The sequence below is a fragment of the Hibiscus syriacus genome, unplaced genomic scaffold, assembly GCF_006381635.1.
Source record: "Hibiscus syriacus cultivar Baekdansim isolate YM2019G1 unplaced genomic scaffold, ASM638163v2 tig00111584_pilon, whole genome shotgun sequence".
NCBI classification, from domain to species: Eukaryota; Viridiplantae; Streptophyta; class Magnoliopsida; order Malvales; family Malvaceae; genus Hibiscus; species Hibiscus syriacus.
In genome coordinates this window covers 1,061,831-1,072,233 of record NW_024063127.1, presented here as the reverse complement: position 1 = coordinate 1,072,233, position 10,403 = coordinate 1,061,831, and the positions used below count along the sequence as shown (strand labels likewise).

At 31.9% G+C, this 10,403-nt stretch overlaps 1 pseudogene; it reads right to left on the bottom strand.

The window, feature by feature from the left end:
* Positions 1-2,330: 2,330 nt before the first annotated feature.
* Positions 2,331-10,403, bottom strand: part of LOC120165572 — a 42,176-nt pseudogene continuing 34,103 nt past the window's right edge.

Genomic DNA, 10,403 nt, shown 5'->3' with positions numbered 1-10,403 from the left:
TTTTCAAAAGGGAAGGTTGACATTACATTGTTTTTAAAGCATAAAGGTAAAGATTTATTAGTAGTTGAAATTTATGTTGATGATATAATATTTGGTTCTACTAATGATGTTCTTTGCTAAGAATTTTTTAAGCTAATGCAAAGTGAATTCGAGATGAGCATGATTGGGGAACTCTCATTTTTTTGGGACTCTAAATCTAGCAAAGAAAAGATGGCATCTTCATCAATCAAGCTAAGTACGTCAAAGACATGCTCAAGAAGTTTGGACTGGAAAATGGGAAACCTCATGATTCTCCAATGAGCTCATCTACAAAGCTTGACAAAGATGAAGAAGGTAAATGTGTGGATGTTAAATTATATAGGTCAATGATTGGTTCTTTGCTTTATTTAACCGCAAGTAGACCGGACATTATGTTCAGTGTTTGCTTATGTGCTAGATTTCAATCATGTCCTAAGGAATCACATTTACTAGCTATTAAGAGAATCTTTAGATACCTTAAGGATACTCCTAGTTTAGGACTTTGGTATCCTAGAGACTCTAGCTTTAACTTGCATGCCTTCTCTGATGCAGATTATGGATGATGTAAATTAGATAGGAAAAGTACCTGCGGTCCTTGCCAATTCCTTGAAAATATGTTGATTTCTTGGTTTTCAAAGAAACAAAATTGTGTTGCATTATCTACCACTGAAGTGGAATACATTTCAGCCGGTAGTTTTTGTGCACAAGTTCTATGGATGAAACAACAACTTTTTGATTATGGAATTGAAGTAAGTACCATTCCTATCAAGTGTGACAATACTAGTGCTATTTGTCTCACTAAAAATCCCATCCAACACTCTAGAACTAAGCATATTGAAATTAGACATCACTTCATTAGAGACCATGTCGCTAAGGAAGATGTAGTTCTAGAATTTGTTGACACTTTGCATCAATTAGCTGATATCTTTACAAAACCTCTAGACAAAGAGAGATTTTGGACACTTAGGAGAGAATTTGGTTTAACTTACCTATCTTCACTTAGTGTTTAAAATAATTTTAGCACTTTTAAATTATGCTTATAAGAATAACACTTTTAATTGGATTCTATACTAATAGTTAGGGGGGTTTATCATCTTTGGTGAAAATTGATTATATGTTCAAATGTAATTTAATGATAAAATTGATTGATTGAACATGATTAATTTTTAATATATGAGTTGCCAATACCACTAGAGCTAAATTATTTAGCATTTTAAGTGTTTAAAACGAATTTTTGACATTTTTGTGCATAATGCATCGATACACTATGAAAGTGCATCGATGCATCCCTTTGAATGTGCATCGATACATCATGAAGATGCACCGATGCACTCCTTGAATGTGCATTGATGCACAAGGCCATGCATCGATGCATCCGTCGGGTTTAAGGTTAAAAACTCTATTTCTTCTTCATTTTCTCAAACTCTCTTAAACACTCTCAAACTGCCGCCGCTCCTCTCCCTCTCCTCACTCTCAAAATTGCTCTAAAACCTACATTTTTGATCGGAAATCATTCATATTACTTCTCAAAATCATGCTAATATCATTAAATCTTGCAAAACATCATCACATTCCACTCAATCCAAATTTTCAAGGTATTTTTCCAAAAACCTCTATTTATCAAATTTTGATTTTAGAACTAGTTTAGATTAGTTCTAGGATGAACATTATATCGGGCATTGATTATAGTATGATTCTAAACTATATTTTACAATCAATTTTTTCAAAAACAAACATTTTTTCAAAATTTTCTCTGAAATTTCGAAATAAAAAAATTTATTACTTTAAAAAAAATTATTGATGTTTTTTATTTAATTGTGTTATTTTCATGAAAACTATACATATTATGATTTCTCAAATATTATTTTCAAATAGTTTTCAAAATCTTCCCATTAGGATTCGGTATAGAGAATCATGAGTTATTGCGGACTCTTTTGAGTTTTGGGATTGATTATATTACATACATATTTTTAAATTTGCAGGTTACCCATCCAATTCTGATTCCTAAACCATGTCCAACCCGAAACGCCCTAGGACTTCTTCGAGTAGTTCTAACCGACCTCCTAATCCTATTCCTCCTCACCCTCCAAATCTAAACGATCCCAATATGACCATTCTAAACTCATGTTTTAATATGCCTGGTCGACAATCCCATCCCTCTTCAAAACCAAATCAATCTCACTTCCTTGAAGAAGCTGACTGGAAACAGATGAGGATACTGGCCAATGGGTTTATCGACCCAATAAGCAAACTCCGGGAGCCAGTTCTTCACGAGCTGCTCCTAGCTCTTCTTGTGCTCCTCCTACCGCTTCTCATGCTCCTCCTCCTCTTCCGGCACCGGCTACTACGACGATCCCGAGATTCAACAGCTTATGCAAGATATTTTTGATCACGTACCGGATGATGAGCCAGCACTAGATCCAGTACAGCAAGAAGATCAAACGTCTCCATATTTTTGATATTTCCTAGAATCGTTTGATCTGAGGTTTGCTTCCATGGAGTCTCAGCTAACTGAATTTCAACGGGAGATACGTGAATGTATGGACGCTCTCACTCTTGAAGTACAAGCACATTACCCTCCTCCTCCCGACCCTCTGATGGAGTAGATATTTATTTTTCCTTGCTTTCTTGGTCTTAAAACTTGGATTGATAAACATTTTGATGTTCTTGGATTGTTTTTATTTTGGATGATTATATGTTGGATTTATGTTTGATTGCTTGGATGCTTGAACTTATATTTATATTTGGTTGTTAAACTCATATTGGTTTATCTTAATTTTTGCATCATTTAGACATATATGACCAATTCTCCATTACACATTTTATATGAATATTGTTTTATGAAATTAATGGCTAACCTTTCTTTTGATTATGATCTTAGCAACTTAAGCTTTAAATATCTAAATATCAATTGGCTAATTTTTTCAAAACCTTGTTTAAAAACGTTTTTAGAGTCTTTTTGATTTAACAAAAAGGGGGAGAATCGTTAAAGGGGGGAAGTGTTAAAGTAAGGGGGAGTAATTTCAAAACTTTATTTCAAAAATCCTAAAATTACTAAAAGTTTTGTTATATCAAAAAGGAGGAGATTGTTGAAACATTTGATGTTTCGATATAACAAATTAAGGTAAATAAATTTAAGATTTTACAAAAGATTTTCTAAGTATATTCGATATAATTATTTGAATATCAAAATATTACTCCAAGTCTTTCAAACTTAAATTTCAATCCTTACTAATGTGTAAAATTATGTTTTATATTTAAAATATTTTTGAAACAATTTTCACAAAGTATTTCAAACCAAAAAAATAGACTAAAATCAATTTTTCAGGTAAGTGTACCGATGCATGAATCAATGCATCGATGCACCCTTGTTTTAATTGAACATCGAATGGATTTTGTGTACCGATGCACATACCATGCATCGATGCACTCCATATATATTAAAATATCGAATTGATTTTATGCACCGATGCACAAGCCATGCATCGATGCACCTAGGCTTTTTCAAAACATCGAAGCATATTTATGCATCGATGCCTATCAGTGTACCGATGCACTAAGGGTCTAACGGTCGAAATATTTGAATTTTACACATATTGTACCGATGCACTAGCCTTATGCATCGATGCACCAGACGATCCCACTGATTTTATTAATTGTTTTCACACAATAATGGCTCCATTGGCTCCACTAATCATCCCCAACGTTCAGAATCAATTGAAAGAGTATTTAAACAAGCTTAGAAGTCATTGATTAACAACAAGAAACAACAATGAACAAGAATCAAGAGATAATCAAAGAGAAAGCATCAAACCTCAAGTTTGAGCATTTTCAAGCCTATTTCATTCAATATTCATTTTTGCTTTCAAGAACACTTATTGTGCTCAATTGTATTATTCTTGAGTGTTCTTTCTTTGTTCTAGAATTGTGCAAACACATTTTCCTTGTGAGGTTTTTCATTAAGTTTGCAAATTTGTAATCTTCTCTTTGAGAAAGAGTGTTCTCAAGAATTGAGGTATATTCTTGAGGGAGTTGTAAGGTTATCTCTTTGGCCTCAAAAGAAAGAACAAATGAGTGAATTTGTTGGAAAATCCTTAGTGTGGATAACTAAGGTAATGGACGTAGACTTTGGTTGAGAAAGTCGAACCACTCTAAATCGCTGTGCAAATTACTTTCAATTTTCTACAAAAGCTTCCACCAAATTTTTAATTGCCAATTCACCCCCCTCTTGGCCAATTTTATCGATTGAATAATTCAACACAATAGATAAAATAATAATAAAAAAAAATAAAATAAAAGACATACTAACATTAAAAGAATAAAGAAAATAAATAACTAAATAAAAATATTAAAAAATGAATGACTAAAATTTACAGGACCAAATTGAAATAAATTAGAATTGATTGACTAAATTGGTACTAAAAATGGGCTGCAAGAGAAAAATAAAAAGTAAGGGGGCCAATTTGCAAAATAAAAGAAATGTAAACAAGGATTAAATTGCATAAATTGAAAATTCAGAGGGAAAATTGAAATACTTGACCAAAATGAATTACACTTCAAAAGTATAGGGACTCCAGAAACAATTTAAAAATTTTCTAATAACAACCTAGTCCCTGGGCTATAAATAGCCAAAAACCGTAAAAAATCATATTACCCTATTTCTAAAAAAACAAGCCATTCTCTCCCCAGAAGCTCTCAACCTCTCCCATAGCCAGCCGATAACCGACCACTCGCCGATGACTCCCCGCGGCCAAGCAAACCCAAAATGCTCGTCTCACCCACAAGACCGAATCCAAACCCAAAACACCAAAATCAAACCCCTTCGATGTAGATCTAGGCTAAAGGTCTCGTATATACCTTTTCCGCAACCCCTCAGTTTTTTGGTGTCCTCTTATAGTTTCGAATGCTTTTTGTACGGTTTTGCTTTACTCCGTTGTGCGATGATATCTTTGTATTGGTTGCCCCTTTTTTGTGTAGTGGTTCTCCGATCTTGGATCGTGTTTCGATTGTTGATGTGGTTGGTTTCTTCCGACTGTTGTGTTCGATGTTCTTGTGTTTTTTTTCTGTTGTGTTCATTCGGTGGTATTTATATATCCTCCTGACGGGGTTGTTTCCGATGGCAATGGGGTCGTTCCCGGTTATTTCGGGCTGTGAACATTGGGTTGATCGAAAACCCCAGGATGGTTCAGTCCCAGGATTTCAGCAGGCCGTTTTGAAAGTTTGACTGGCGCATGGTCTTCACGTGCCCGTTGAGAACCCCATTTGCAGTGCAATACTTAATGTTAAACCCCTAATTTAGAATTTGGACTTGGTCAGGCCCACCTGATCGGGTTTGTTGGACTTTGGACTGGACCTAAAAACAAATAAAAAATAACAAAGAAAAATATATAAAATTAAATTTTCAAAATGTTTAAAAAACTATATATTATATATATTTTCAAAATGTTTTAAAACTATATATTATATATATATTTCAAAATGTTTTAAAAACTATATATTATATATATATTTTCAAAATGTTTTAAAAACTATATATATATATATATATATATATTAAAAATGTTTTAAAAACTATATATTATTTATATATATTTTCAACATGTTTTAAAAACTATATATTATATATTTTCAATTTTTTTAAAAAACCATATATTATATAATTTTCAAAATATTTTTTAAAACCCAAATATTATATAAATTTTTAAAATGATTTCAAAACAATATAATATATCCATTTTCAAAAATCATTTTCAAAACTATATATATTATATATATTTCAAAAATCATTCGTAAACTATGTAATATATATGTATATATAAATAAAACAAAATAAAAAAATCCTGACGAAAATGAGTGTCTACAGTCTTAATGAAAATTAAGTGATTATTTTTTCTTTAATTGGAAATAGAACAACAATGTGTATTTAATTTAATTTCTTTATATTTTTAGAAGAAGTGACAATATTTCCACGTTTCAATTAGAAAATAGGAAATAATCACCTTAATATAAATTAAGGGATTATTTCTTCTTCGATTAGGACAATACAATAATACGGATTTCTCCTAAAGTTCTTATTAATAAAATTTTAATATTTTAGGAAAATTAAAGAATTATTAATTAAATTTATATTTGAATTCTTAGATTCTTAAAATCAGGGACAATATATAATTAAAGGTACCGATTCCATGCAATGTAGGGTGTTAATTCTTCCTCAAACGTAATTGACTCCCAAACCCAAAATTTCTGTTTACGTAGGCCAATGTCGTCTTTTAAATGTTTTTTATTAATATTTTTTAGAAAAAGGCATTTTTCGAGTATTCGAAGTACCTAACCTCAAAGGTCAATGACGACTCCAAATGTTTCTAAACTTTTCTAAATATTTTCAATTTCGTCAAATTTCCGACTTCTAAAAATAACACCTTTATTAAAAAGTCTTCATGACAGTCTTTTAGCCAAATATTCTATAGTTGATTTATTATATAGTTTAGTTCCTTCTTTTATTGAGTTTATCGTTGCTGAAATTTAAGGTCCTTCGTTGATTTCAAAATCATTATTAGTGGTTGTGTTTGAGATTGTTGGGAGAAAAATCTTCTCTTAATTCTGTGGAGCATGAAGAGTGGAATCTAATCGTTTGCAGTTAGTTTTATGTTCGATAGAGAAATGGTTTTTGTTTTGGAATTGAGTGCTGGGCAGACATAGAATATGAAGACTTTGATGATGTTTCTTTGTTGATTAGTTTTGGTACTGTATTTTTGTAGTTTTGGTGATAACTTTTGGGGTCTTGTTTTTATTGTTTTGTTTTAGTTGTGTGCTCTTTTCCTCTATTTAAGATTAGAGAAGTTTTTAATGAGGTATATAATGAAAAATGTCAATGAAAATGATCAAAATAAATTTTTATTTTGTAATCGGTATTAAAAAATTAAAATCATGAAATTGAAGAGTAGAGAGAATGTTTGAAGTATAAGTTGAGCTGGCAGCGTAAATATGTTTGACAATCATCAAATTTGTCAAATAAATTAATACTGTAATCTTAAATAAATAATAAAGATAATAATATATGTCGACATAGTTTTTCGCCCGGGCGGGGAAATACTGATATCAACTTGGGGGTTTTCTCTTTGAATATATTTCGAAATTTAAGGAGTCGCCACCAATCATTTAAGGTGCGATAGAGACCATAAAAAATGGGTGATTTTAATAAAAAAATTATTTTTATCAAAATACTGAGTTTTAGGGTCTACAAAAATCCAGAAATCAGGTTCGGGAGTCAGTTATACGTGGGGAAGGATTAGCACCCCACAAGCGCCCAAAAATTGGTACCTAGTTGATTACCCTATATTTAAAATAGGAAAATTATGAGTTCAACCTTTATTTAATTTGAAAATCATTACGAATGCAAAGCTGAAAAGGGTATTTGGTTTTTGAGACCGATAGTATTCGCTCCCAAGCATAAATGCGGGAGATCAAATATTGTGCCTAATAACCGAACATTGTCTCGTTTTTAGAAAACATGATGCGGTCTTTGAAAAAGATGTCGACCTATTTCAGGAATCGCTAGTAGTCATCCCCGGAGCATGATGGCGGGAGATATACTATTAATTCATTAATAAGTGAACATTGCCTTATGTTTGAAAAATATAATCAAACAAAAATTTATTGATTCTAATCAAACTAAAAGTAAATTAAAGTTATTTCAAGCTTAAAGTGTCAAATTATGAAAATTAAGGAACTTAGGGACTCAAACCTAAAATGTAGGCTCTAATATTAATCCTATTTGATTTTAATCAATTACTAAATCGAATAATTGAGATGGTCCCTCGAGCATTTAGGCGAGGGTCAACTCAAATTATTCACTAAATTAAAAGGATTAGCATGAAATCTAACCTAAAGTGGAGGTCCTATTTAATAACCTATTTAATTTTAATCACATGTGCAATTCGAAGAATTAAATAGGAACCTCGAGCAAAAATAAGGACCAAATTAAGAACTTTCTTAATTTAAGGATTAATATCTAAAATAAAAACAATCTAGGTTGAGTTTAAAAAAACCTAAATAAAATAGGGTTAATAATAAAAATCTAAATTTCTAGGACTAAATTAGAGAAATTAAAATTAAAGATAACAATTAAAAAATAATTACCAAGTAAATGGACTGAATTGCAATAAATTATAAATAAAAAGATAAAATTAAATACCAAAAATAAACATTTAAGGGACTAAAATAACAAGAATAGAAATTTAAAGGACTAAAATAGAAAAAACAAAAACTTAAGGGACTAAAATAACAAAAATATAATTTAAAGGGCCAAAATAGTAAAAATAGAAACTTAAGGGAGTAAATAGTAATTACAAATAAACCAATCAAAATCACAAATATTAAACAGTACAAGTACTAGAAATGAAATAACCCATAATAATACCATGGACTAAAATGAAATAAGTATAAACATAAAGGACCATACCATAATTAAGGCAAATGATAAGTAGTGACTAAAATAAAATTTTTACAAATGAAATGGCCAAAGTCAAATTTTAGAAAAAACAGACAACAGCTGAAATTTAGTGACTAAAATGAACTAATTAAAAATATTGTGACCAAGGTCGAATATTTACAATAATAAAAAAATAAATAAGGACAGGACTAAAATAAGAATATTCAAACATAAGAGGATTAAATACATTAATATTCTATTTCATTATGGACCAAAACATCAGATTACAAATTAAAGGGACTAAACTCACAATTTTCCCCTTAAAGAAAGAAAACACATAAATGGGTGATATGATTTTTAAGGCCAAAAATGATCATTTCCTTTCATTTCTCTGGTTTGGAAACGAGGGAGGAGAAAGAGAGTTTTCAAACTCTCTCAACTCCCTTATCGGGGCAAAGGGGACCCCTAACTCTACTCATCCCTAACTCAAAACCTACATCGAGCATCCTAGAAAAACCCCTAAAGCCCTAGATCTAGGTTTGATACCTTCAAATATTTTGGGAAATCGGTGACTTTTGGCTTTCATGGCGCCTCTCCGATCAAGGTAAGGGTTCTCCTTCTTTCTTTTCTTGTATTCGAATATATTGCTGGCTTTTTGTTTGCTTTCTTTTTCTTTTTGTCTCTTATTCTTTTGTGTTCTCTTTTTCTTCCTCATTTTTTGTTCGAAAACCCTCTCCCCATTTTTTCATCTTCTTCACCGAATGTTCACCTCTCCTTTTATCAATATCTTGCATGTGATTGATATATTTGCCTCTACCCGAGGAGATAATGTTGTGACAGAGCCCAGACTTCTTTTGATTTGCTTTTCATTTCTTTATTTGGATTATTGAGTGACTGCTTGATGATTCAGTTACTGTTTATACAGAGGAACAGTCGACGACTGCATGGAAAATGGTAGGCGGCGGCAGTAACATCATATCCTAGGGTTAGGTTTCAGAAACCCTAGGGGGTCGGGTCAGATCGGATTGAATCCGGGTCAGATCCTAGGCTGCTGGACCTAGTCGGATCCGAGTCTGAACAGCAAGGCTTCAGTTGGGTCAGCTTCTAGGTCTGGACCAGGTTCCAGTTGGGCTTCGGTTGAGTTATTGTAATTGGGCTTGAGGATTGTTGTAGTTGGGTCTCGGGTTATATATTGGGCCTGCAAATGTAAATGTAAATAATATATATATATATATATATAATTAAGACACATAAAAAATAGGTGTTTACAACTGCCCCTTTTTGCACATTCTTGTGTGAACAAGAATAGGGCAAAGATGAAAAAGACAATCAGTTTTTGTCCGGTTCTCTTTTTGTCTTGGAAATTTGATATTGTTTGTGGTTGGGGATGACACTGCTCATACGTGATGAAGAGCTCTGGTCGTCTAAGGGTATGATGGTTTCAAGAGAAACCGTATCAAGAGAGACAAAACTTGTTTTAAGGGAAACTGTCTCAAGACAGACAAAATTTTTTTTAAAAGAAACCGTCTCAAGGGAGACAAAACTTTGTTTCAAGAGAAACTGTCTCAAGGGAAACAAAATTTGTTTCAAGGGAAACTGTCTTAAGAGAGGCAAAATTTGTTTTAAGGGAAACGATCTCAAAGATTTGTATTTCAAGAGAAACTGTCTCAAGAGAGACAAAATTTTGTTTCAAGGGAAATATATTCAAAGATTGGTGTTCCAAGGGAAACCGTCTCAACGGAGATAAAATTCGTTTCAAGGGAAACGATCTCAAAGATTTGTGTTTCAAGAGGAACTGTCTCAAGGGAGACAAAATTTTGTTCCAAGGGAAACATACTTAAATACTTGTGTTTCAAGAGAAACTGTCTCAAGGGAGACTAAATTTTGTTTCAAGGGAAATAGATTTAAAGACTTTTGTTTCAAGAGAAACTGTCTCAAGATAAAATTTGTTTTT